General features: G+C 39.9%; 1 protein-coding gene across 1 annotated transcript in view; it reads left to right on the top strand.

Moving 5' to 3' along the window:
- Positions 1-21,905: 21,905 nt before the first annotated feature.
- SERPINB7 (serpin family B member 7) overlaps positions 21,906-25,954 on the top strand; it is a 54,179-nt gene continuing 50,130 nt past the window's right edge. The window contains exon 1 of the mRNA XM_023195199.1: positions 21,906-22,091. The gene's annotated coding sequence lies outside the window, so the exon portion shown is untranslated. The remainder of the gene's footprint in view (positions 22,092-25,954) is intronic.

Genomic DNA, 25,954 nt, shown 5'->3' with positions numbered 1-25,954 from the left:
GTGGCTCACAACTGTAATCCCAGTACTTTGGGAGGCTGAGGCGGGTGGATCACCTGAGGTCAGGAGTTCGAGACCAGCCTGGCCAATATGGTGAAACCCTGTCTCTACTAAAAATACACAAAATTAGTCGGGTATAGTAGTGGGCACCTGTAATCCCAGCTACTCGGGAGGCTGAGGCAGGAGAATCTCTTGAATCCGGGAGGTGGAGATTGCAGTTAGCCAAGATCGCACCATTGCACTCCAGCCTGGGTGACATGAGTGAAACTTGGTCTAAAAAAATAAAAATAAAAGAGCACTGTCACAAGAACCAAAAATCAGGTGAGCAATCACAGTAACTGGTTTTAACTTCATATCTTGGAAAGAGGAAATGAGGGGGGCAGGAGAGACAATCTTGAATCGCTGATGCCACCCTTTCCCCATCTCTTCCGCAGTGGCCATGCAACATGGAGAAAGAGTCTATGCCCTTGAGGGAGGGAGAGTGCAGCAACTTGGGATTTTACATTGAATTCAGTACTGCTCTATCACAGCAGAGAATAAAGTTTAGCAGAGAATAAGGCCATGCTGGGCTCAGCCAGCTCATCCTTGCACGAAGTGCACATTTGGACCAGCCCTAGCCAGAGGGGATTCACCCATCCCAGTGGTTGGAACTAGAGTTTCTTGGCAAAACCTTGCCACCTAAAGTGGTAAAGTGCTTTGGGGCTTTAGGTAAGCTTGAAAGACAATGTAGGACACAAGGGCTTCGATTCCTAGGAAATTCCTAGTGCTAGGCTGGGCTCAGAGCCAGAGGTCTAGGGTGGCACGTGACCTAGGGAGACACTTGCTTCTAAGGGAGAGCTGGTGTCACCCCTCCCCTGACCCCAGGCAGAGCAGCAACATGAGTGATTCTTTCCTTCTATTTAACAAGAGGAGAACCAAACAGCAAAGAGGACTTTGTCTTGCATCTTGGATACCAGCTCAGCCACAGTAAGATAGGGCACCAGGCACAGTTGTGAGGCCCCCATTCCAGGATCTGGCTCCTGGACATTTCTAGAGACAACCTGAGCCAAAAGGAAACCTGCTACCTTGAAGAGAAGGACCCACTCCTGGCAGAATTCATCATCTGCTGACTAAGGAGCCCTTGGTTCCTGAATAACCAGCAGCAATACTCAGGTAGTACGCTGTGGGCCTTGGGCTCTGAAATGTGCTGACTTCAGGTGAGCCCAAGCACGTCCAACTGTGGTGGCTATGGTGAAAGGCTCCATCTGTTTGAGAAGCAGAGGGAAAAGTAAAGGGGGACTTTGTCTCGCACCTTAGGTACCAACTTGGCCACGGTGGAGTAGAACAACAAGTAGGCTCTTGGGGTCCCTGAGTCCAGGCCTAAGCTCTTGGACACCATTTCTGGATCCACCCTAAGACAGACAGGAGCTGACTGCCCTGAAAGGTGAGTCCCAGGCTTGGCAGCATTTATCACAAGTGGACAAGTGAGCTCTTGGGCTTTAAGTAAACATCAGCAGTGTTCTGGCAGAACCTGTGTGGATCAGTGGTGGTAATGACCAGAGGGAGAGGCTCCTCCTCCGCCTGTGGAAGGGGGAGGGAAGAGCAAGAAAGTCTTTATATTGTAATTTGAATGACAGCTTAGCAGCAGTAGAATATCAAGTAAATTGGTAAGGTTTTTCACTCTAATCTCTGGCTCTAAGACAGCATCTATGCACACGCCTGCAGCTTGGAGGAACTTGTTGCTGTGAAGGAAAGGGCCTTGGGTAATATCCAGTGCTATGTTGGCTTCAGGTGCTGACCCACCACAGTCTCAGTGGTGGTGGCCACAGGGATGCTTGCATCACCACACCCTCAGTTTAAGATGGCTCAGTACAAAGAGAGAGAGAGAGAGAGAGAGAAAGAGAGACACACACAGAGAGAGAGACAGATAGAGAAACAGAGAGAGAGAGAGACAGAGAGACACACACAGACAGAGACTCTGTTTGTTTGGGACTATGTAAGGGAAAAGAACAAAAGCCTCTGTCTGGTAATTCAGAGGATTCTTCTAGGTCTTATCCAAGACTGCCAGAGTGGTACCTCTATGAGTCTGCAAAACTGGCAGCATTATGGGGCTTCAGGTCCAATTCCTTCAAGTACTCTGAAAGCCTTCTCAAGGATAGCCACATATAAGTTCAGACTGTAAAGAATACAGTAAATACCTCGCTTTTCATTGCTTAGACACTGACAAATATCTATAAATATCAAGACCATCCAGGAAAGTATAACCTCACCAAATGAACTCAATAATGAACCAGGGACCAATTCTAGAGAAAGAGACATATGTGAACTCTCAGAGAGATAATTCAAAATAGTTGTTTTGAGGAAACTCAAAGAAATTCAAGATAGCCTACAAAATGAATTAAGAATTCTATCCAATAAATTTAACAGAGATTGAAATAATGAAAAAGAATCAAGCAGAAATTCTTAAGTTGAAAAATGCAATTGCCATCATGAAGAATGCATCAGAGCCTTTTAATAGAATTGATCAATTTAATAGAAGAAAGAATTGGTGAGCTTGAAGAGAGGCTGCTTGAAAATACACCGTCAGAGGAGACAAAAGTAAAAAAGAAAAAAAAAGAATGAAGCATGCATACCAATCTAGAAAATAGCCTCAAAAGGGCAATTCTAAGAGTTATTAACCTTAAAGAAAAGGTAGAGAAAGAGATAGGGGTTTATTCAAAGGGATAATATCAGAAAACATTCCAAATCTATAGAAAGATATCAACATTCAAGTACAAAGCTATAGAGCACCAAGCAGATTTAACCCAAAGGAAACTATCTCAAAGCACTTAATAATCAAACTTCCAAATGTCAAGGATAAAGAAAGCATCTTAAAAGCAGCAAGAGTAAAGAAACAAATAACATACAATAGAGCTCCAAAATATCTGGCAGCAGAGTTTTCAGTGGACACATTACAGGCCAGGAGAGAGTGGCATGACATATTTAAAGTGCTGAAAGAAAAAAATCTTTTATTCTAGAGTAATATAGCCAATGAAAATGTCCTTCAGGCATGAAGGAGAAATAAAGACCTACCCAGACAAACAAAAGCTGAGGGATTTCATCAAGACCCAACCTGTTCTACAAGAAATACTAAAGGGAGTTCTTCAATGTGAAAGAAATGGATGTTAATGAGCAAGAAGAAATCATCCGAAGGCACAAAACTCACTGGTGATAGTAACCACAAAGAAAAACAGAATAGTGCCCTGCATAGTGGCTCACACCTGTAATCCCAGCACTTTGGGAGGCTGAGGTGGGAGGATCATGAGGTCAGGAGATCAAGACCATCCTGGCTAACACAGTGAAACCCTGTCTCTACAAAAAATACAAAAAATCAGCTGGGCGTGGTGGCACGTACCTGTAGTCCCAGCTACTTGGTAAGCTGAGGCAAAAAAATCACTTGAATCTGGGAGGCGGAGGTTGCAGTGAGCTGAGATTGTGCCACTGCACTCCAGCCTGGACAACAGAGCAAGACTCTGTCTCGAACAAAAAAAAAAAAAAAAAAAGAGAGAAAAAGAAAAAACAGACTAGTAAAGCATGGTAATTGCAGTGTGTATACCACTCTTCTCTTAAGTAGAAAGATCAAATGATGAAAAAATCAAAAATAGTAACTACTTTTCAAGACATAGATGGTACAAAATAAGACATAAATAGAAACAACAAGAAGTTAAAAAGCAGGAGGACAAAGTGAAAGTATAGAGTTTTATTAGTTTTTTTTTATGGGTGTTTGTTTATGCAACCAGTTTATGGGTGTTTGTTTATGCAACCAGTGTTGACTTGTCATCAATTTAAAATAATGAGTTATAAGATATTTGCCAGCCTAATGGTAACCTTAAAAAAAAAAAAAACAACAGATACACAAAAAATAAAAATCAGGAAATTAAAGCATATCACAAGAGAAAATCATCTTCACTAAAAGAAGACAGGAAGGAAGGAAAGAAGGAAGAGAAGAGCACAAAACAACCAGAAGTAACGAAATGTTGGGAGTTAAGTCTCTACTTATCAATAATAACATTGAATGTAAAAGAACCAAACTCTTCAATCAAAAAACATAGAGTGGATGAATGGATGAAAAACAAGACCCAATGATCTGTCACCTACAAGAAACACATTTCACCTATAAAGATACATATATACCGAAAGTAAAGGGATAGAAAAAGGTATTGCATGCCAATGAAAACCAAGAAACAGAAGCAGTAGCTCTGCTTATATCAGACAAAATAGACTTCAAGACAAAAACTGTAAGAAGAGACAAAGAAGCTTATTATAAATGGTAAAGGGGTCAATTCGGCAAGAAGATATAAAAACTATATATATATATATATGCATCCAACACTGGAGCACCCAGATATATAAAGCTGAAGAGAAAGATAGACTCCAATACAATAACAGCTGGAGACTTCAACACCTCACTTTCAGCGCTGGACAGACTATCAGACAAAAAATCAACAAAGAAATATCGGACTTAATCTGCACTACAGACCAAATGAACCTAATAAATATTTAGAGAACACTTTTTCCAATGGCTTCAGGACATTCTTCTTCTTCTCAGCACATGGATTATTCTCAAGGACAGACCATATGTTAGGTCACAAAACAAATCTTAAAACATTCAAAAAGATTGAAATAATATCAAACATCTCCTCTGACCACCATGGAATAAAACTAGAAATCAATAATAAGAGAAATTTTGGAAACTATTCAAACACATGGAAGTTAAACAATACACTCCTATGAAACTACTACAAGAAAACATTGGGGAAATGTTCCAGGACATTTGTGTGGGCAAAAATTTCTTGAGTAATACTCCACAACTACAGGCAACCAAAGCAAAAATGGACAAATGGGATCATATCAACGTAAAACAACTACTGCACAGCAAGGGAAACAATCAACAAAGTGAAGAGATAACCTACAGAATGGGAGAAAATGTTTGCAAACTATCCGCCTGACAAGGGATTAATAACCAGAATATATAAGAAGCTCTAACAGCTCTATAGGAAAAAATCTAATACTCTGATTAAAATTGGGCAAAAGAATTGAACAGATATTTCTCAAAAGAAGACATACCAATGGCAAACAGACATATGAAAAGGTGCTCAACATCCCTGCTCATCAGGGAAATGCAAATCAAATCTCATTCCTGTTAAAATGGCTTTTATTCAAAATTCAGGCAATAACAAATACTCGAAAGGATATGGAGAAAAGGGAATCCTCATACGTGCTGGTGGGAATGAAAGTTAGTACAACAATGGAGAGTAGTTTGGAGTTTCCTCAAAAAACTAAAAACTGAGCTACCATATGACTCAATTCCACTACTGGGTATTTCCCCAAAAGAAAGGAGATCAATATATCTAAGAGATATCTGCACTCTCATGTTTGTTGCAGTACTGTTCACAATAGCCAAGATTTGGAAGCTACCTAAGCATTCATCAACGGATAAATGGATAAAGAAAATGTAATGCTTATACGTAATGGAATACCATTCACCTATAAAAAAGAATGAGATTCTGTCACTTGCAACAACATGAATATAACAAGAGGTTACTATGTTAAGTGAAATAAGCCAGGCACAGAAAGACAAACAACTGCATGTTCTCAATTATTTGTGGAATCTAAGAGTCAAGACAAGTGAACTTATGGAGAGAGAGAATAGAAGGATGGTGACCAGAGGCTGGGAAGGGTAGTGGGGGGTTGGGGAGGAGGTGGAATGGTTAATAGGTACAAAAATATATAGTTAGAAGAAACAGATAGGACCTGGTATTTGAAAGCACGACAGGGGGACTATAGTCAATAATAATTAAATTGTATATTTTATAATAACTAAAAGAATATAACTGGATTTTTTTGTAAAGCATTTATCCATTATGCATTGAGAGGATAAATGCTTGAAGGAACAGATACCCAATTTTTCATGTTGTGATTTTTACACACCGCATGCTTGCACCAAAATATCACATGCATCCTATAAATACATATGCCTACTGTGTATCCACAATTCTTTTTTTAAATTTAAAACAGGAAGTTGGACAGAAAGTGGAAAGAAGATCTCCTTGACCTGGATTTCAAAAAACAAAAGACAAGTCTTTATTTTTCTCCTCATTTGTTCATGAATAGTATTTGTTTTTTATCTCTATTGTTCTCATTTCTTCTGACACCTAAAGTTTTTGAGTTTATTAATAAAGTTTTTTCCTTCTTACTGAACAAATACTGAGCCCCCAAATCCATGTTTGGTACCTGTGATATCATAGTGACTCATGAAAATTGCTGCTTCCCTGTGACAGCACTCACACCCACACCTCTAATGGACAGGAAGCACGGTGCTCCCCCACAGGCCGTCAGTAGCATCAAACCAGATTCTTAGTCACAGGGCACCAGTGGGGCATGGAAAGGGCATAGTGCACACGAAAGACAACTTAAAGACAACTTCAATGAGGTGTTTCTGCTCACAGGCTCCTCCAGGGGTAACCTGATGTAAATTTAAAAGACAAAGTGAAAAGAAGTCACCATTTGGGCAGTGGCACAGTAAGTGTCTGTGTACTTACTGCTCAGTCTAGTTTTTCCTTCTGCTTCTTCTAGATCTGTCATCTTTTTTTTTTTTCTCAGAAATTTTCAGGAAAAGAATGGAATGGCAAAAGTGAGGACTTAATGGGGAGCACTTTCTGGGAACAAAAACCCCAGAAACTCCTGCCTTTGGAAAATCTAGTTCCTTCCCCACATGCTATCCCTTGAAATATCTGAATTAACAGGTGAATATACACCTAGGATTCCTGCCTCGGTCCTGGTCTACTCTTGTTGTGCTGGTGTAATGATCAATAGCTTCGCTGAAATGCGAAAACTCTCAAAAGTGTCTTGATTTGGAGGATAAATAATATGGTCACCTTACCTAAATACTACTGGATATTATGCCATGGATGGAGACTGCTGTATCTATTGGTCATTGGTTACAAAAGGCAGCAGGAAAAAGGGCTGCTAGTAAGAAGCCCTAGTTATCTCGGCAACGGTAATCCCCTGATACTCTACTAGTCACCCAATTCTGCACCGGTGTTTTTAAGGAAGCTTTATAGTAAGTTTTGAAATCAGGTTGTGGCATCCTCTGACTTTGCTCTTCTTCAATATTATCTTGGCTATTCTGAATCTTTCCCAACTTCTCTTTAACTCCATAACACAAGTGAGGATATTCAGGAGTCTTTATTTTCTCAGTTCTCCACTTCATTTTGTCATAAACTCAGGCCAGTAGCATCTATACATGAGTGATTTTCTAAATTTTTTCCACTTCTATTATATTCTTCCATGTTTTGAAACATTTTATGCAGAAAACTGATGTAGTTTTACAGATCACACTCTCTTGCCCTCTGTCTTCTTCCTGTGGTACCTTAGTTTTGTAGAGGAAGCTTCCCCTTTTATCCTATCCACTGATGGCACTTGTTCCTTCTTTGTGTCAACAGAAAAAGCAGAGATCAATGAGGTAGCCAGCTTGGCCTCAACAGGGCCCAAAAAGGAACATACACCTCTAGCCAACAATAGATTTACTGACAAGAGTAAATGACCTTTAAAGATTTTCATTTTAAAAATTCATTGACACCCTTATTCAATTTCATTTATTTTTTGAGACAAGATCTAACAATTTTGTTAAGGCTGGTCTTAAACTGCTGGACTCAAGCTATCCCCCTGCTTCATTCTCCCAAGTAGCTGGGATTACAGGTGTGCACCACCCTACCCAGCAGATTAATTTTTTCAACAAACATTTATGGAGCACCAATTATGGCCCAGATACCATGTTAAGTCACAGAGATATACAGTGAATAACACAAAGCCTCAGTCCTTGTCTTCATAAGGCAGAGCAGACAGCTTTAGGGTAGTAATGACAATTGGGTAATTGGTGTCATGAGAAGACTGTTATAGGCAGGGTCCTTTTAGTGGACCCAGTTTCAAAGAGTGAGGGCTGTCTTCCTAAGATAGGGACTTGGTGGTTTATTTTGGTTATGTGTATATAGCATCTCTGACAATTTGGGTGTCACAGTGACAGGCACCATTAGGTGCTTAACTGGGTGATGGAATTGTCCAGTAATTTGGACGTGAGTCATAGTCACCTACAATAACCATGACATGAACATGCCAAGAATTTCCCAGCACAGTCTCCAAGCATCTTTGACCACCATTGTTGAAAAGTCTCTTTGTTAAGAGGTAATAAGACTGTTGTGGGGCCGGGCGCGGTGACTCACGCCTGTAATCCCAGCACTTTGGGAGGCCGAGGCAGGCGGATCACGAGGTCCAGAGATCGAGACCATCCTGGCTAACACGGTGAAACCCCGTCTCTACTAAAAATACAAAAAATTAGCTGGGGTGGTGGCAGGTGCCTGTAGTCCCAGCTACTCGGGAGGCTGAGGCAGGAAAATGGCGTCGTGAACCCGGGAGGCAGAGCTTGCAGTGAGCCGAGATCCCGCCACTGTACTCCAGCCTGGGCAACAGAGCGAGACTCTATCTCAAAAAAAAAAAAAACAAAAAACAAAAAAGAAAACAAAACAAAAAACTGTTGGTTGGGAATTTACCAGACTGGGATTTGGCAGGGTTTCCAGGTTTTTTCTCTTTTAAACATTTATTTTAGATCCAGGGGTTAAAAGAGTATATTGTCAATTGTTGGGGATTGGGCTCCAGTGTACCCATGACCCATATAGTGAACATTGTACCTGACAGGTAATTTTTCAATCATTGCCCTCTTACCCTCCCCCCTTTCTGGAGTCCCCAGTGTCTATTATTTCCATCTTTACATTCACGTGGACCCATTGTTTAGTTCCCATTTATAAGAGAACATGCAGTATTTAGAGAATCCAGGTTCTATATCTCAGCCAGAGATTTGTTTTTGTAAATTCTGCTTTTTATTAATTAAATCTTTGTATCACCCTTATAGCCTGTGTCTTCCAGACAACAACAAACTAATAGTCTGGATTAAATCCCACTGATAACTGTGTTCTTCTGAATCCCACTCCTCCTTCTCCTGGTTCCACCAAACCCTCTCTGAGATTGACCCCTCTTCCCGAGCTCCTCATGCTTTACTCAGTGAAAAATCTGCTCCCGTGTCCTGAGCTCACAGAACAATGGTGAAGCCTATGACTTAGCTGACAGGTCCATGAAGGTCCGACCCTCCTGATGTTGCCATGTCTAGAACTGCTTCTGGCCAGGTGTCCCTGAGTTCCTGGAGCTGCTGCTCCTGCCCATAAGGCTTGAGAATTTGATGTTGTCAGGTATTTCTGGGCTCGTTGTAGAAGCTGGGGTGGGAAGACTCTCACCATCTGTTGGCTGTATTCCCATTCTGTCATTCCAACTGGGGCTGACTTGACCTCCCAGTCTTGTTCAGATGGTGCAGAAGTTCTTTGAACTGTTCCATGGTGCCTTTTCTTCCTGAGATTCAGACTGTGGTCTGGGGAGGAACTTGACCTGAGCAGAGAGAGGGCTGCTTGCCTAATCACCCCTCATCTCCCAGCCTGAACCACTGTCCTTTGGTCATGGACATCCTGACTCTGACTCTTCACTTGAGCTTAAATTCTTTCCAGGATGTTTCTTGTTTCCTCATGCAAATGATCTCCATTAGGCTCCCTCACCACTTCTTCCTGTGTTCCCACGCCACCTGAATTCCTGCGTAATCCCAGGGGTCCATCTGGGACCCTGGCCATGCTCCTAATTCCCACTTAGAGATATCAGGCTCTGAGCTTGAGCTTGTATCTAAATTGCAACCTCAGTACACACTCTCACTCCCTCTTTGCTGTTTTACTTTTCTCATCAGCATTTACTTCTCTCTTGACATATACTTATTTATCTTGTTTACCGGCAATCTCTCCCCACTAGAATGTAAGTTTCATGAGGGCAGGGGTTTTATATTTTTGTGTTGTCTCAGCAACAATTCCAGGAGCATGGTAGATCTTCGATAAATATCAGTTGAATGAATGACAGAATTCATTCTTTAACTGTTTTGATGCTTTTAGTGCCGCCTACTGTGTTCTAGAATTGCAAAGTGAGGAGCAATGGCCTGAATGAGATAAGCTGGGTGGGGTTAGTGCACTGAACTTGGCCCATGACAGAGCTCCACTGACAATTCTAATAAGATTGTTCTATAAGCAAGTTAAGGTGCAGTGTAGAAAAAAATGTTTTATTTCTACATACACGTTCTCTTCTTAGAAAGGAGATGAAAGAGTCTGCGTACTACATATATCAGATGGTTTAAAATACAACTTGTGTTGAGCTGGGTTCCCAGAAGATCTAAGCTACAGTTTAGAAAGGGGAAGCCCAGACTGTCTAACTGAATTCAAGGTGTTGATAACAGAGAGCTTATCATTTAGTGGTTGCTGGTTTGTTAGGATACAATTCAAATCTTGTAAAATTGTTAGGGATGATTGGTCAAGCATTGTGGCTCATGCCTGTAATCTCAGCACTTTGGGAGGCCGAGGAAGGCAGATCATGAGGTCAGGAGATTGAGACCAGCCTGTCCAACATGGTAAAACCCTGTCTCTACTAAAAATACAAAAATTAGCTGGGTGTGGTGGCGAGTGCCTGTAATCCCAGCTATTCGGGAGGCTGAGGCAGGAGAATTGCTTGAACCCAGGAGGCAGAGGTTGCAGTGAGCTGAGATCCCACCACTGCATTCCAGCCTGGGTGACACAGCAAGACTCTGTCTCAAAAAAAAAAAAAAAAAATTGTTAAGGATGATCAAGAATCTTCTGACATCTCTAAAACAAAGTTTCCTAATGTTAAATAAGGTAATCAGTTTTGCCAACTATTCATTGAAATTTCATTCAGCTTTTACATTAAAGTTATAATCCTTTTGTCAACCAGTGTGTATTGAGCTCCTCCTTGTGGATGAGGCAATAACACGGGATGAATAAAAGATGTAATCTGTCCTTGTGAAAGTCCATGATGACAACAGAAACAAGAGCTAACATTTATTGCAGTATTATAACTTCATGCCAGGCACCATTTTACATATATCACTAATTTGGTCCCATAACTCTATGTGGCATGTATTATTGCTATTTTCAGTCCAAGATGAGAAGACAGAGACTTGGACAATGTCATTGGTTTGCCTGGATCACAGTGTTAGTTGCAGAGCTAAGATCTGAGCGTAGGAAGTCCGGGTTTCAGAGTCAATGTCCTGTCCTCTGTGCTGTTGCTATAGTAACAGTCAGTACATTTGTGGATGGGGTTAAATTTGCAGTTTAGAGACCTGAGTTCTAATTTGGATTCTCTATAGCTTCTCTTTCAGTCCCATAACTAAGTCTTTGAGATGAACGACACTAGTTTAGTTGGAGCACTGCACTGCTCACTGCAGAAATCAGCTCCTCCCTGTCGCTAAGCTTTTTCCTAGAACCTTTGACTTTTACAAACTTTCTCACCCACCATAGAGATGCATCCTCTCTGTTTCAGCTTTTGTGTCTGATAGTACTCCTCTAGCCTTTGTACTGGGAGGTCATCATTGACTTAGTGCTTATCTCTTTTTTTCTTTTCTCTCTCTCTCTCTCTTTTTTTTTTTTTTTTTTTTTGAGACGGAGTCTCGCTGTCACCCAGGCTGGAGTGATCTCGGGTCACTGCAATCTTTGCCTCCTGGGTTCAAGGGATTCTAGTGCCTCAGCCTCCTGAATAGCTGGGATTATAGGCACCGACCACCACGCCCGGCTAATTTGTGTATTTTTAGTACAGATGGGGTTTCACTATGTTGACCAGGCTGGTCTTGAACTCCTGACCTCAAGTGATCTGCCCACCCTGCCCTTCTAAAGTGTTGGGATTACAGGTGTGAGCCACCGTGCCCAGCCCTGATCTCCTTATTTCACAAGGCTCAAGGTTTGCGCATCCCAGCAAACATCCAGTTGCCTGGGAGATGTCAGTTTCTCCTAGTGGCAAGAACCTCCCTCTGTACGTATGTTTTTCTTTCTCTTAAATCCAGCTCCCCCGCCTATGGTATAAGGTGTGGGAAATTTATCCCCCTCTGTTTCATGAGGAGAGAGGCAGTATCTCTTTCCCTTTTTCCTCCAAAGAAATCCCCATTCTCTAACCTCCAGGGGAAAATCCTCAGCATCCTCTCCAGTACCTTGGATGTGAGCCTTGAGGTCAGGGCTCACAGGTCCTGGTGTCTTGACCAGGTCCATGGTGTCTTGGCCTATCTTGAGTGGATGCCCTGGTAGCCCTGTTTACAGCAAGATGCATGTTCATTATCTGCTAATATCTGCCTTGGACCCGCAGACAAACTCAGAAATAAGACAAGTCCCATTTAACAGTATTACATCTATATTTTATTATAAGATGAAGTTGGAATTGGAGTTTTCTGGGGTAGATCTTGGGAAGACAGCCTACAAGAAAATCAGGAATGGGATAAGGTTTAAACAGTCTCTGAGAAGGTGGGAGCCTGTAATGTACCCCAAAACCTGTTTGCTTAGCTATACCAAGCCAAGTGGGTTAACTCCCTTTGAAGATTTTTATTTCCTCATTATGTAGACAGCTCCAGGGGAAAGCGCCCCAGGAGAGAGGACAGGCAGGAACACCACTGGCGGTGGCTTGGGCTGATGAGAACAACAGCCACACCTTAGCTTCAGGGACAGCCTTCCTTAAAGAAATTACAACTGTTCTGGCCCTTTTGTGCAGGCGGCTGCAGAGGTCGATGCCTTTGAAATAAGTTCCCCAGCAACAGGGTAGAAAAGATACAGGGAGATGCATCATACTTAAGATTCAACTGGGAGCATACCAGGGATGCTCTCTAAGGTGATCAAGGGAAGGCTGAATGAAACAAAGTGATTTATCATCTATAACTTCAAACCTATTTGTGTTTTGACATCACCTCTGTTAACATTGTGTCATAATTTTGTAGAGCCTTTGATATACAAATACAATTTTATTTGTGTTTAAAATAAAAGAAAAGGTACAGTGAGGAAGTAACAGCAATTGCCAAAGACATGTGCCTGTTGCTCAGTAGGAGATCATAGCTGTGTAACTTACAGTTGTCACTTAAGCTTTTGTCCACATAAAGCAAGGAAAACATGGGTTCTCAAATATCCTAAGGGCTACATCAGAGAATCATAAAAAATATCAATTATGAATAATAATAGTTTATATTTATTGAGGTCTTACTCTGTGCTTGGCTTGTGTTAAGTGTTTTATAGTTATTTGTCATTTGTTCTGCAACAGCAACAACAGGGTAGGTGATACAATCAACCACATTTTCAAGTTTAGGCAATGCAGGCTCAGAGAGATTAAGCAATTTACCTGAGGACACACAGTATAAGTGGAAGAACCGGAATCTAAACTCAAGTTTCGTCTCAGTTACTATTACTGCATATCAAACTACCTCAAACCTTAGTGAGAGCAGCAGTCATTTTATTATCTCTATTTTTTTTGTGAAGGGCTTGATTAGTTGTTCTAGCTAGGGATATTTTGTATATTATTTAATATAAGTTATATATAATAGATAAAACATATTATATATTTCATATATACATAGTTCATATATATATGAAATCTTGCAGCAGCTCCAGTTCTACAACATTCTATGGGTTATAAATAAATCCCAAACCTGCTCAGATTCAAGGGGAGGTTAATTAGACTCTAACTCTTAAGGGCAAGTGGCACAATTCTAGAAAACCATGGATAGGAACTTTTGTTGTAAATATCTTTGAAAAATACAACTACTACAGATCTTTTGAGTCCAAAGCCTAGGTACATAACCACCAGGCTGCATCATTTTCCTGAAGGGGCATCAGGAGCCACACACTGATTTTTCTAGCTTTGATGTATCATAGTATTTTTTAATGAAGTTAAAGTAATTGGTTAACTGTATAACCAAAAGTTGTTCTTTCTTAGCCCTTTAAAAGTTTATGTAATATTTACAAGTCAGAGTTCTTTGCAAATTCATGTTTCCTACTTTTGGGTTTAGATGATATAGTCAAGGTAAGTATAGGAATTTAGATGAAAAAAGTTTTTGTCAGGAAAGGCTTTGTAGAGGGCTTAGGACTTCAGCTGGTTTTGATACATGAGTAGGATTAGGAGATCAAACATAGTAGGACATCATTAGGACAGGGGATGAGGGTGATGAGGGCATCGGACCCCAAATGGAGGATCTTAGGGAAGGGGTAAAAGGGCTCAGAGAGATATAGGTTTATTATACTTACGGCCATGACAGTTCTTTGAGATGATTTGGTCTAAGCATCTTTGTTTAGACATAAATCATCTGAAACCCACCAAATTTGAAAGATTTCTCCAAGATCACATAGGAAGTTAATAACTGTAATGGTGAAAAAACTCCAGAGTTCCTTCTCTCTCCTTCTTTCTTTCTTTCCCTTTCTTTCTTTCTTTCTTTCTTTTTCTTTCTTTCTTTCTTTTCTTTCTTTCTCTCTCTCTCTTTCTTTTTCTCTTTCTTTCCTTCTTTCTCTCTCTCTCTTTCTCTCTCTTTCCCTCTTTCTTTCTCTTTCTTTTTTTTTTTTGATGGAGTTTCACTCTTGTTGCCCAGGCTGGAGTGCAATGGCATGATCTCGGCTCATTGCGACCTCCACCTCCTGCGTTCGAGTGATTCTCCTGCCTCAGCCTCCCAAGTAGCTGGGATTACTGAAACCCACAATCACATGCGGCTAATTTTTTTGCATTTTTAGTAGAGGTGAGGTTTTACCATATTGGCCAGGCTAGTCTCGAACTCCTGACCTCAGATGATCTGCCCACCTCGGCCTCCCAAAGTGCTGGGATGATGAGCCACTGAGCCCGGCCCAGAGTGCTTATTTCTTTGCACTTGATAGACAGAGACCAGATTGTGTACTCATTTGAATCCCACATCAATAAATGTGAATGTTATTTGAAAGCTGTAGAGAACAGTTGACATTTCTGATTAAGGAAATGAACATATTTAATTCATACATGCTAACTGGCAGGTCAAAACCCATGGAAAGATTTTGTACAGATTCTAGGGAACTATGGATGGCAGTTTACCATCCAAACACTAGATAGCAGACTCGGTTGTAGGAGGGAGAGGAGGATGTGGTAGGTATACGGTATTTAATTTGTAAATCTTACGTTGGATCCTCCTGGTAAAATAGTTTTTGGGCTATTTCACTTAGGCATTATAAATATCTATTATTGCAAATTTCTACTCATTACATTTTCTTTCAATATGAATGTAAGTGCTCCATTTTCCCTTTTATGTATTCATTGTGTGCCAGATCTATAAAAGGAATATATATCGCAGAGTGGGAAATTTGGCCGCCCCACTCATGACCGCATCTAGAACAGTATCTGGCTTACAGTAGGGGCTCAAAGATGTTTGAAATTTTATTTGCTTTATTTTTTCATGTTCTGAGCACATCATTTTTAAAAGCCTATTTTAATTTGAAGAATCTTTGTCGTATAAAAAAGCAAACATGGTACGAAGTGTGGTCTTATATCTTTCAGCCATTAACCAAAACGTTAACATCTTACATAACCATAGTACAAATATCTAGAGTAAAAAGTACTATTGGTACAACTGTATTAACTAAACTAAACACCTTATTTGAATTGTACCCATTTGTGCCTCCTACCCTCCAACTAATGCCACCTTTCTGGTTCTGGGATCTTACCCAGAATTTCCGGTTACATTTAGTTACTATTTATTCTGAGTCTCCTCCATTTTCTGACAGTTCCTTGGTCTTTGTGTTTTGTCACCTTGACAGGTCTGAAGAGTACTGATTAGGCACTTTGTAGATTGTCCATTAGTATTGACTTATCCAATTATAAATGAGGGTATGCATTTTTGGCAAAAACTCAGGACATAATATTGTGTCCTCAGTGCACAGCATCAAGGTATTTATCATGTTGGTGTGTCTCATTGTGGGAGATGTTTACCTAGATCACTTGGTTAGTCTGATGATTGCTGATTTCTCCAATGCCAAGTTACTTCTCCCAACTTTGTAGTGAATAAGTACCTTTGAGGAGATTCTCTGAGACAATGCTAATTCAGCTTCTCCTCAAACTCTTGCCCTCAAACTTCAGGATCTGTTTTTGTTCTATAATTATGCTGTGTTATTTGGTCAAATTGCTATTTTGCTGGCCTCATTTTTCATTCTTAGATGATCAAGAATATACATCTACTCTACATCCACTATCTGTTGACCAGTTTTAGATATAATATTTTTTTACTGATGGCTAATTATTTTACCAGACTGAAGCTTTCTGCACCTCAGTTTTAATATTTCTAAAGTGAGAAGCTATGTTCTGAAAATACTGGGAAAAAATACCAACAATAATTAGTGGAATAGGTTCTACACTCTTAATTTCATTGAAAATATAAAGAGGCCTATTTACAAAAATTTATACAGTGGCATAAACATGTAAAAATACAGAAAACCACAAAGAAATAGCTTATTAATAATTCTTCCCTGAACTCTAAACTTTGTTAAAATTGTGCAAATATTCTTCCAGAATTTTCCTATGTGTATATTCACATATATCTACATTTGTGTTTTAGAAAGGATCATATTACATATACCATGTTAAATTTCTTTTTGTATTTAACATATTCTAAGCATATCTCTCTCAATAAGCATTCTTCATAAAATAATTAAGTGCTGTACTGTATTCATTTATGGGATACAGCAGGATTTATATAAATAATTCCTTATTAATGTGTATTTATTATTTGCTTAATTTTTAAAATTGAAATGTAGGAGACAATATTTAGAAATAATATTTGAGGGTTACTTACTTCCTTGATTCTTCATATCCACCTTCTAGGCTTTCCATGTACACTGTCTTCATGAAGAAAGTATATAGGATCTGGAACAAAGACACCACTGAGGTTTCTTAATCAATTTTCTAGACTCACAACCATGTCAATAGTCTTGGAAGTCTTGACAAAGGTCTGATATCTAGAATCTACAAGGAACTTAAACAAATTTACAAGACAATAACAACCCATCAAAAAGTGAGCAAAGGATATGAACAGACACTTCTCAAAAGAAGACATCTTTGTATGCGGCCAGCAAACATGAAAAAATGCTTATCATCACTGGTCATTAGAGAAGTGCAAATCAAAACCACAGTGAGTTACTGTCTCACACCAGTTACAATGGAGATCATTAAAAAGTCAGGAAACAACTGATGCTGGAGAGGATGTGGAGAAATAGGAACGCTTTTTTTTTTTTTTTGAGACGGAGTCTTGCTCTGTCGCCCGAGCTGGAGTGCAGTGGCCAGATCTCAGCTCACTGCAAGCTCCGCCTCCCGGGTTTACGCCATTCTCCTGCCTCAGCCTCCGGAGTAGCTGGGACTACAGGCGCCCGCCACCTCGCCCGGCTAGTTTTTTGTATTTTTAGTAGAGACGGGGTTTCACCGTGTTAGCCAGGATGGTCTCGATCTCCTGACCTCGTGATCCGCCCGTCTCGGCCTCCCAAAGTGCTGGGATTACAGGCTTGAGCCACCGCGCCCGGCCTAATGCTTTTACACTATAGGTGGGAGTGTAAATTAGTTCAACCATTGGGGAAGACAGTGTGGTGATTCCTCAAGGATCTAGAACCAGAAATACCATTTGACCCAGAGATCCCGATACTGAGTATATGCCCAAAGTATTGTAAATCATTCTACTATAAAGATGCATGCACATGTATGTTTATTGCAGCACTATTTACAATAGCAAAGACTTGGAACCAACCCAAATGCTCACCAATAATAGACCGGATAAAGAAAATGTGGCACATATACATCGTGGAATACTATGCAGCCATGAAAAGGAATGAGTTCATGTCCTTTGCAAGGACGTGGATGAAGCTGGAAACCATCATTCTCAGCAATCTAATACAGGAACAGAAAACCAAACACCGCCATGTTTTCACTTATAAGTGGGAGGTGAACAATGAGAACACATGGGCACAGGGAGGGGAACACCACAGACTGGGGCCTGTTGGGGGTGGGGGGTAAGGGGAGGGATAACTTTAGGAGAGATACCTAATGCATGTGGGGCTTAAAACCTAGATAAAAGGTTGATGGGTGCAGCAAACCACCATGGCATATGTATACCTATGTAACAAACCTACACATTCTGCACATGTATCTCAGAACTTGAAGTATAATTAAAAAAAAAAGAACGTCAAGATTTTGCTTGCACATACTGAATTTTAAGGAGACTAGGTTCTTCCCATTTCTGAAATTTGACACTCAGTATACAGGGTGCAAACCATGAAATAAGCAGAATATGCAGCTTATTTGGTACGCATTTCTATTGAGAACTGAAACAGCTGGATTATAACAGAGACCTAAGGTTGGCTCTACAAGATACTTCTCAAGAGTAGTCCAAAGTAGTTGTTGTAATTCATACTTCTATCAGCAGTATATGAGAGTTGCAGTTCCTCTACATCCTCAGCAACACTTGTATTACCAGTCTTACTAAAAATGCTCACTTTAATGGGTGTGCAGTGGTACCTCACTGTGGTCTTAATTTGCATTTCTCTGGTGACTAATGATGTTGAGAATTTTTTCATAAGCTTTTGGACATTTGGATTTTCTCATTTGTGAAGTTTCTGTTCAAATTTTTTGTGAACTTCCTGTTTGACATTTTCTGCTGGGTTATCTTTACTTTTATTACTGATTTGTGGAAGTGCTTGATACATTCTGGCTAATAGATCTTTTTCAGAAATATTTATTGCAAATATTTTATTTATTTATTTATTTATTTATTTATTTATTTATTTATTTATTTATTGGAAGGGTCATGGAGCTTCCATGTCCTCCCTGGGCATGCCAACCTCCTGGAACCTCCACCATCTAGAAGCTATCTAGGAGTTCTACAAGTATTTTCTACCACTCTGTGGCATGTCTTTTTCTTCTCTTAAAGAAGTTTTTTTTTGATGACCAGAGGTTCTTAATTTTAATGAAGTCAGTTTATTGTTCTTTTTCTTTATAGCTAATGCTCTTTGTGATCCATTAACATTTTTGTCTAAACCAAGTTGACGAAAATATTCCCCTTTGTTATCTTCTAGAAGTCTTATTGTTTAATCATTTTCCTTTAGATCTATAAGACACCTGAAATTTATTTTTGTGACCCCTGTAAAATATGGATTAAACTTCATTTTTTGAAAAAAGTATGGATATCCAGTTGATCCAGACCATTTACTGAAAAGACTCTTTGTCCCTCTTCCTTTACTTAATGGTGACTTTGTTTGAAAGCAACATGAAATTGGCTGGTCTGTTTTTGGCTTCCCTCTTCTATTCTGCTGCTCTATTTGCCTATCTTTGCACCAATATCATAGTCTTAATTACTGTAGCCTTATAGTTGGCATCTGCTAATGTAAGCCTCCAATTTCATTTTTAAACTTCAAGATTGTCTTCATTATTCTTGGCCTTCTTTCTTTTGATATAAATTTTAGAATCAACCTGGCAATTTACAAACACATATACACCAAAAAACCTGCTAAATTTTTATTGGAATAGCAAAAAAAAGTGATGGAAAATTTGGCAGAATTGACATGTTTATAATATTGAGTGTTCCATTCCATAAACATGATATATCTATCCTACTGTTTAAGTGTTCCTTCATTTCTTCCTGTTATATTCTTCAATATTTTTTTTCTGGTCTCTCATATACTTTGATTTTTTTTTTTGATCCCTTTTTAAATGTCATCAGTACTTAAACTTTACTAATTCACTGTTGTAAATGTCCGGACAGAAGAAGAGATTCAGGGTGATGGGCAAGTCTAGTAGGGAGAATTTGTTTCTGTGCAGTCACTTCACTGTTTTGATTGTTTTTGTTTTATTTTCCTTTTTTCTTGTGGTGTTGGTTGTTTTCCAAACACTTGATCTAGGTGCAGAGTCCCCTGTAGCCAGGCATCCAGTTCACTTTTGACCCTGCTTTATTCACTAATTTATAACAAGCCACGTTGGGAATTCATTCTTCCAAAACCTTGCCAATGATGAATTTCTTTGCACATCTAGTTTTCAAGGCCACTTTTGTCAGCCAACTACTCACTATAAAGACATGTCTTGTCATCTCAGGAAATCCCTCTTCAGGGGCTTTTTGCCCTTATATCCATCTGAATTTCTAGGATCCATTGTCACTCTGCCCTCAAATCCCATCACTTTATGAGCAATAGAGATTCCATATGAAGCTATTCTTGGTTGGTCTTGCTGCCTGCACCATCTTCCCCATACGTCCACCCTGCTGTTTTCATGTTCGGGTGTGGAGGGCAGGGCTTCCGTCGCCTGCTCCCTCAAGGTCATTGCTCATTGTAATGGTGATTTGCAAGTGAACTCTGGTTATCTTTCCATGAACTTTCTGGTAATGACATTATTCCCTTATCAACAGTGATGGAGGTTTCCCTTATTACAAATTTTACGTCATTTCTAATAACATTGTATCGGGAATAGGATGAGGCGGGTGAGAATGACATTTGTGTTGCCAAACCTCATCTTCCCCCACAGGTTTGAAATGGTTTTACTAGTGAATATATGAGAGTATAGTGATTCATATTTATGTCTCCATACTCAGAGGGCCATGACTGTATTCAATATCAAAGTTAAAGTGGCAATATTTTAATGAGATAGGTAAGATTTGTATTCTCCATACAGATGATGGAGCAGTGCAAAAAATGAAAGGTCTTTTTCTAAAAGGTAATGCAGGAACTGTTAAGCTGTTTACAATGGATATTTATCATCATGACCAACCAAAATAGGACCTGTAATGCAATTAATTAAGCACCTACTTATCAAGTGCTTACCAGGTTTCTTGTAGTATGTTCAACACAACGTAGATTTTAAAACAGCATGGCTTGGTTTCTGTGCTTAGGAAAAGATTTTGTTTTTAGTGACTTATAAGTGACATAAGTAGTGACTTATAAGTGACGATCTAAAATTATACAGCAGTGGAAATATTTAGTAAAATCATACAATAAAATAATATTATTAAGAAATGAAGAACTCAATATAGGCTCATAATAATATGGAAGATGATGGAAATGGTGGAACTTTGGGTGGCCTTGAGTAACAGGCAATATATGGATAGGTGGAGTACTCATACATTCTGGATTTTCCTGTCTCAACCTATTATTATAATAATAGCTACATTTATCAAGTGCTTACTATGTACTAAGTACTCTACATGTTACCTATAATCCTCTTAACTATGACATTATGAAAAATTTCCCCATTTTTCAAACAAATGAAGCAAGATACAGACGGGTTGAAGAGCCTCTTGAAGGTCACATGGGTCCAAGATGGGGAGCTAGAATTGGAACCCAGGTTTGTGTGCCTCTAAGCCTTAGCTGTGACACCCCACCTCATGTATTCTGCCTCTAAGGGCACACTTTCTGGAAGGTATATCTTGAGTCTGGCTCAGAATATCTGGTTTCTGCTGTGGGCTGTCAGTGTTTCTCCAGAGCTGTATATTGCCACTTGATATTGGTAAAAACCACTGTATGTTGCAAGCTTATCATGAGATCTGTAACTTGAGTTACTTCATCATTCAGGGAGACCAGTTTAACCCTAGTCCATGACTGTCGTGGAAATAGATGAAACCTAGGCATCTAACCTTGGTCCTGGGTGGAGGATTGGATTGTCCAAAGTCTGTTCTCCTGGCTCTGGCTCCCTCCTGCGTCCTTCCCTGGTTCTAACCTGCTGGCTCTGATTCCTGACTCCCAGGCTACAACTTGCCCTATGTCCAGGCACGCACATTTGGAATGGGAATGTGAAAGGAAAGTCTTTAGAATGTTTGCTTCTCTGGTTTGTTGGTCAATGGAAAGATGAGCAACACGATACCCTGGGGCACTCCTCTGTGCTTCCTGCAGAGTTGGGGGATGCCAAGCACCTTTCTGAGCCGGACAGGAAAGCCCCATGGAGTCCCTTCCTGATGTTCCCTCCATGATTTTCCTCTTTGTGCAGTCTGGGATGAAGGAGGGACTTTTCATTCAGTGCTGTCACCACTGCTGCTGCTGTCATCAACCTCTCCCTTGGGAGTTGAGCCAAAGGGAAGTCTGGGGAATTTTCCCTGAACCTTGGTAGAGGTGTGCTGGGAGGAGTGAGAAGTCTTAGGAGGTAGGAAGCAGGAGGGACTGAAGCCCAGCTGTGAAGGCTGCAGACTGCAGTGAGAGGAGGTGAGTGGCGTTCTTACTTATGCTGGGTTATTCTAGGCTTCTGAGTATGCTCAGATTCCCTAGGATGGATGGACAGCCCCTAGTGCCTGAGGTGCTGCATGCCCTGAGCATTCACCTGCTGTTAAAGGAACAGCTTTACCTCTAGCATCTGGGATTCTGGAAGACACATACCCCTTTCCAGGGTAACCACAGCCAATCTCTGTTCTCCACATGGTTGTTGTAGACTACTCTTGGGGATTAGAATGACAAATGACGGCAGCATCTAAAACATTGGCCAACATATTTAATGGAGAAAGTTCAGCTTTATTCCTTACCTTATGAAAGAAGAAATGCCTACTGACTGCTGAATAGACCCCTAAGCTTGTAAAAGACAGCTCACACACCAACTATATCTACTACCTGTGTCTGGGCTTTCTATCTCTGGTGTCACAGACCTACTGATTCAATATATGTGAATGAATGAATTGATATTTATAAGCTACTTTTACTTTTTTATTAAGCAAATCATCTACAACCCAGGTGACAAATTACATGCCAACTCCCAGGTCGATCAGAATACAACCATGATGATAATTCCCTAAGAGGTCTGCTATGTACTGGACACTCCTTGTCGATTATATATATATTTTTAATCAATGATATTTGGTAACTTGAGCAACATTTTTGAGAGGTTTGAGGTTTCAAAAAATTTTTAGTACTGTGAGGCACTTTTAGTACTTGATAGAATGATTCACAATCATAGGTTCTCCAACAAATCCCAAACGATGTACAGCTGAGCTTTAGAATATCTCCATCTTACAACTGTCTTCTACAATGACTTACAACCTTGACATCTCTGCTAATATTTTTGCCCTCAATATAGACAAACTAGAATGTGGGCTGCTCATGGGAAGGGAAAGGATCCTAAAATCTGCGGCTGTTGGAACAGAAATGGTAACAGCAGGACATCTTGTATTTAATCATAGTTGTATCTGGAAGATTTTCATCCAAAGTCTTTGGCAGGGTTTTTAATGCTAATTTATAAGCATAGTAGTTTACTTATGTTAATAAATAAAATCGCATTGATTTCTTGACAGAGTTTAAATAAATCTATTCTGGAAGATTTTTAAAGGAGTTATAATGTCTACCATTTGTCTGAAATGTGGTTTAGAGATTGATAGAGGATAGAATTAGGAAGAAATAAATTTCACTCCAGGGGAATATGTAGTTTCATTTATGTTGAATGAATGAAGGCTGGGTTCGGGTTTGTTACAAAATGAAAACAGATTGTCTTCTTTGTTCTTGGAGAACTAATCAGATTATGTTTTCCATTCTGAACTTGGTTTTGTTGCCATAGGTAATGCTGAGGAGAACACCAGTAAAGAGATAATCGTAAGAGGCATTTAGTAGGTACGAGCCCTGTAGTCTAAGGATGTTCCCTAGAGGAGCAAAGATGCTGGTCAGAGGTAACACAAGTCATTAGGGTGGTCCCGAGAGAGACTCAAGTTAGGAGGGCACGCAGGACATGCAGGTATCAGTCGCTCCCTTGGAGCCCCGCCCTCCACCCAGCGGACCTCACTAGTCTGTCTCCTTCCTCTGCCAGATGGAGTTTCAGCATCATTTCCACTCCAAGCCTTCTGTAACTCTTCCACCTCCGCAAAGCACTTTACAAATACTTCCACCATCACTGCTCTCACATCGTAGTCTGATTTTCAAATTTATTTCTAGATCATGGACTTTGGAAGGACAGGCAGGGAAAATGTCCTAACAATTTTCTAGTGCCCAGCAATGTTTAAACTGAGGTCTTAAGTTGAGGTGGTGTTTCAGGCTATAGTTAGAGGCCTTTACTTTTATTTTTTCTTCTATTTCTTCTGAAATGGATGAAAAATATATTTTTCATGGATTCATTTCATTTCATGTCCTCCTTGTTTTCAATTTTTCTTTACGAGAAGTCAAGAGCAATTTTTGGATTGCAGGAGGCATGAATAGGGACAAAAGTCAAAGACAAAAATGAGAATAGCTTAGTTTCTTTCTACTGGCCTTCTTGTTTCGTAACTAGCTTGTTTCAGTACCAGACACTGAAGTTTGAGGTTTAGCTGAGCAAAATTCGCTTGAAAAAGTATCATTTAAAAAGATGAATTAGCGAAGCAAGCTATGCTTAACAGATCTGCAATTTAAAGAAAGTTTTAAGTCCCTATTTAGGCCAGATTCAGTGGCTCACGCCTGTAACCGCAGCACTTTGGGAGGCTGAGGTGGGAGGATTGCTTGAGCTCAGGAATTGGAGACCAGCCTGGGCAACATAGCAAGACCCTGTCTGTACAAAAAATTTTAAAAAATAGCTAGATATGGTGGTGTATACTTGCAGCCCCAGCTACTTGGAAGGCCAAGGTGTGAGAATTGCTTGAACCCAGGAGTTTGAGGCAGCAATGAGCTATGATGATGCCACTGCACCCCAGCCTGGGTGACAGAGCAAGACGCTGTCTCTAAAACAAAAACTTCTACTCAACTATTGACATTAAATGAATCATTTCGTGACTAAAAAGTATAAATTTCTTATATAAGGTCTTTATAGTGAGTTAAGAAAGGTGGAAACAAATAGTAACAATGTTCATTGATATATAAATATATATATACACATCACTTACAGCATAACACAATATAATGTAAATATTATATATAGGGCTTACACACACACACTCATATGCTTAATATATTTAGTGTTTACACATGAACTTTTGAGGTTTAAAAGTAGGTGCTTTTCCTCAACGTACACAGAACATGCCCTAGCAGATACACAGCCAAGGCCAGAAATGTTTTCTTCCACATGTTTTTACCTGTTTCAATCTCAAATTGTAAACGCTACCATGTACCAGATACCAGAAAATCATTAGACTGTGTGGGTGTGTAAAATGTTTGGGCAAACTGGAATGGATTTTCCTGCACATCACAGAGTAACTTGTCTTTTTGTCCATAGAACACAGAATACCAGTTTGTGAGTGGTCATGTGCAGGACTCAGCAGAGAGTTCAAGTGAGGACACAGCAATGCATTAATAAGCCCAAACCGGTCTCTTATTAAAGGTCTTTTAAAGCCACACAGCCATTCACTCTTATCCAACAGAGTGGGCCCAGGTCTCCACTCCATCTTGGTAGAGATCAGGGTGGAGGATAGGTGGAGGTTCCCTCCTTCATGCTCGGCATAATTTGAGGAGCTTGCGAAGAAGATTCTGTGAGAGTAGAGGGCATTAATAAACATCTAGGATCATCTAGGATGGGAAGGCCTGGCACTTTGTTTTCCTTCCATATTTCTGTCCTGTATTTTGGATTTTGCCAGTTGTTTCCAGGGTCTTGGGGTAGCTTGTGTGTGTGTGTGTGTGTGTGTGTGTCTGTTCTGTGAGTAGAAATGAAGACCTTTATAAAGACTCTAATTTCTTTGTAGTTGGCAATTAAGTGAATTAAAAGTCTTCCTTCACTCACTTCTATACCTTTTCCTATTTCAATTGCTGCCACCATTTTTGAAAGTTTCTATTCCATGTTAAGAGTTGGTAGTACATGAATGTCTTCTTTTGAGAAGTATCTGTTCATGTGCTTGCCCACTTTTTAATAGAGTTGTTTTTTTTTTTTTTTTTTTTTTGTAAATTTGTTAAAGTCCCTTGTGGATTCTGGTTATTAGACCTTTGTCAGATGGATAGATTGCAAACATTTTCTCCCACTCTGAGCTTCACATTCTTTGTCTAGGAAATTCAATCAGCCACAAAATGAAAATTTAGCTTCCAGGTTTTCTGATTCGTATAAAGCCAAAAAATGGTGTGTAAATCCCCCCTCATCCATTACAACACGTATAGCCTTGGAAAAGCAATTGAATAGCTTGAAATCTCAATTCTCA

Source organism: Piliocolobus tephrosceles, chromosome 18 (assembly GCF_002776525.5).
Source record: "Piliocolobus tephrosceles isolate RC106 chromosome 18, ASM277652v3, whole genome shotgun sequence".
NCBI lineage: Eukaryota > Metazoa > Chordata > Mammalia > Primates > Cercopithecidae > Piliocolobus > Piliocolobus tephrosceles.
This window is presented reverse-complemented; position numbering and strand designations above follow the sequence as displayed.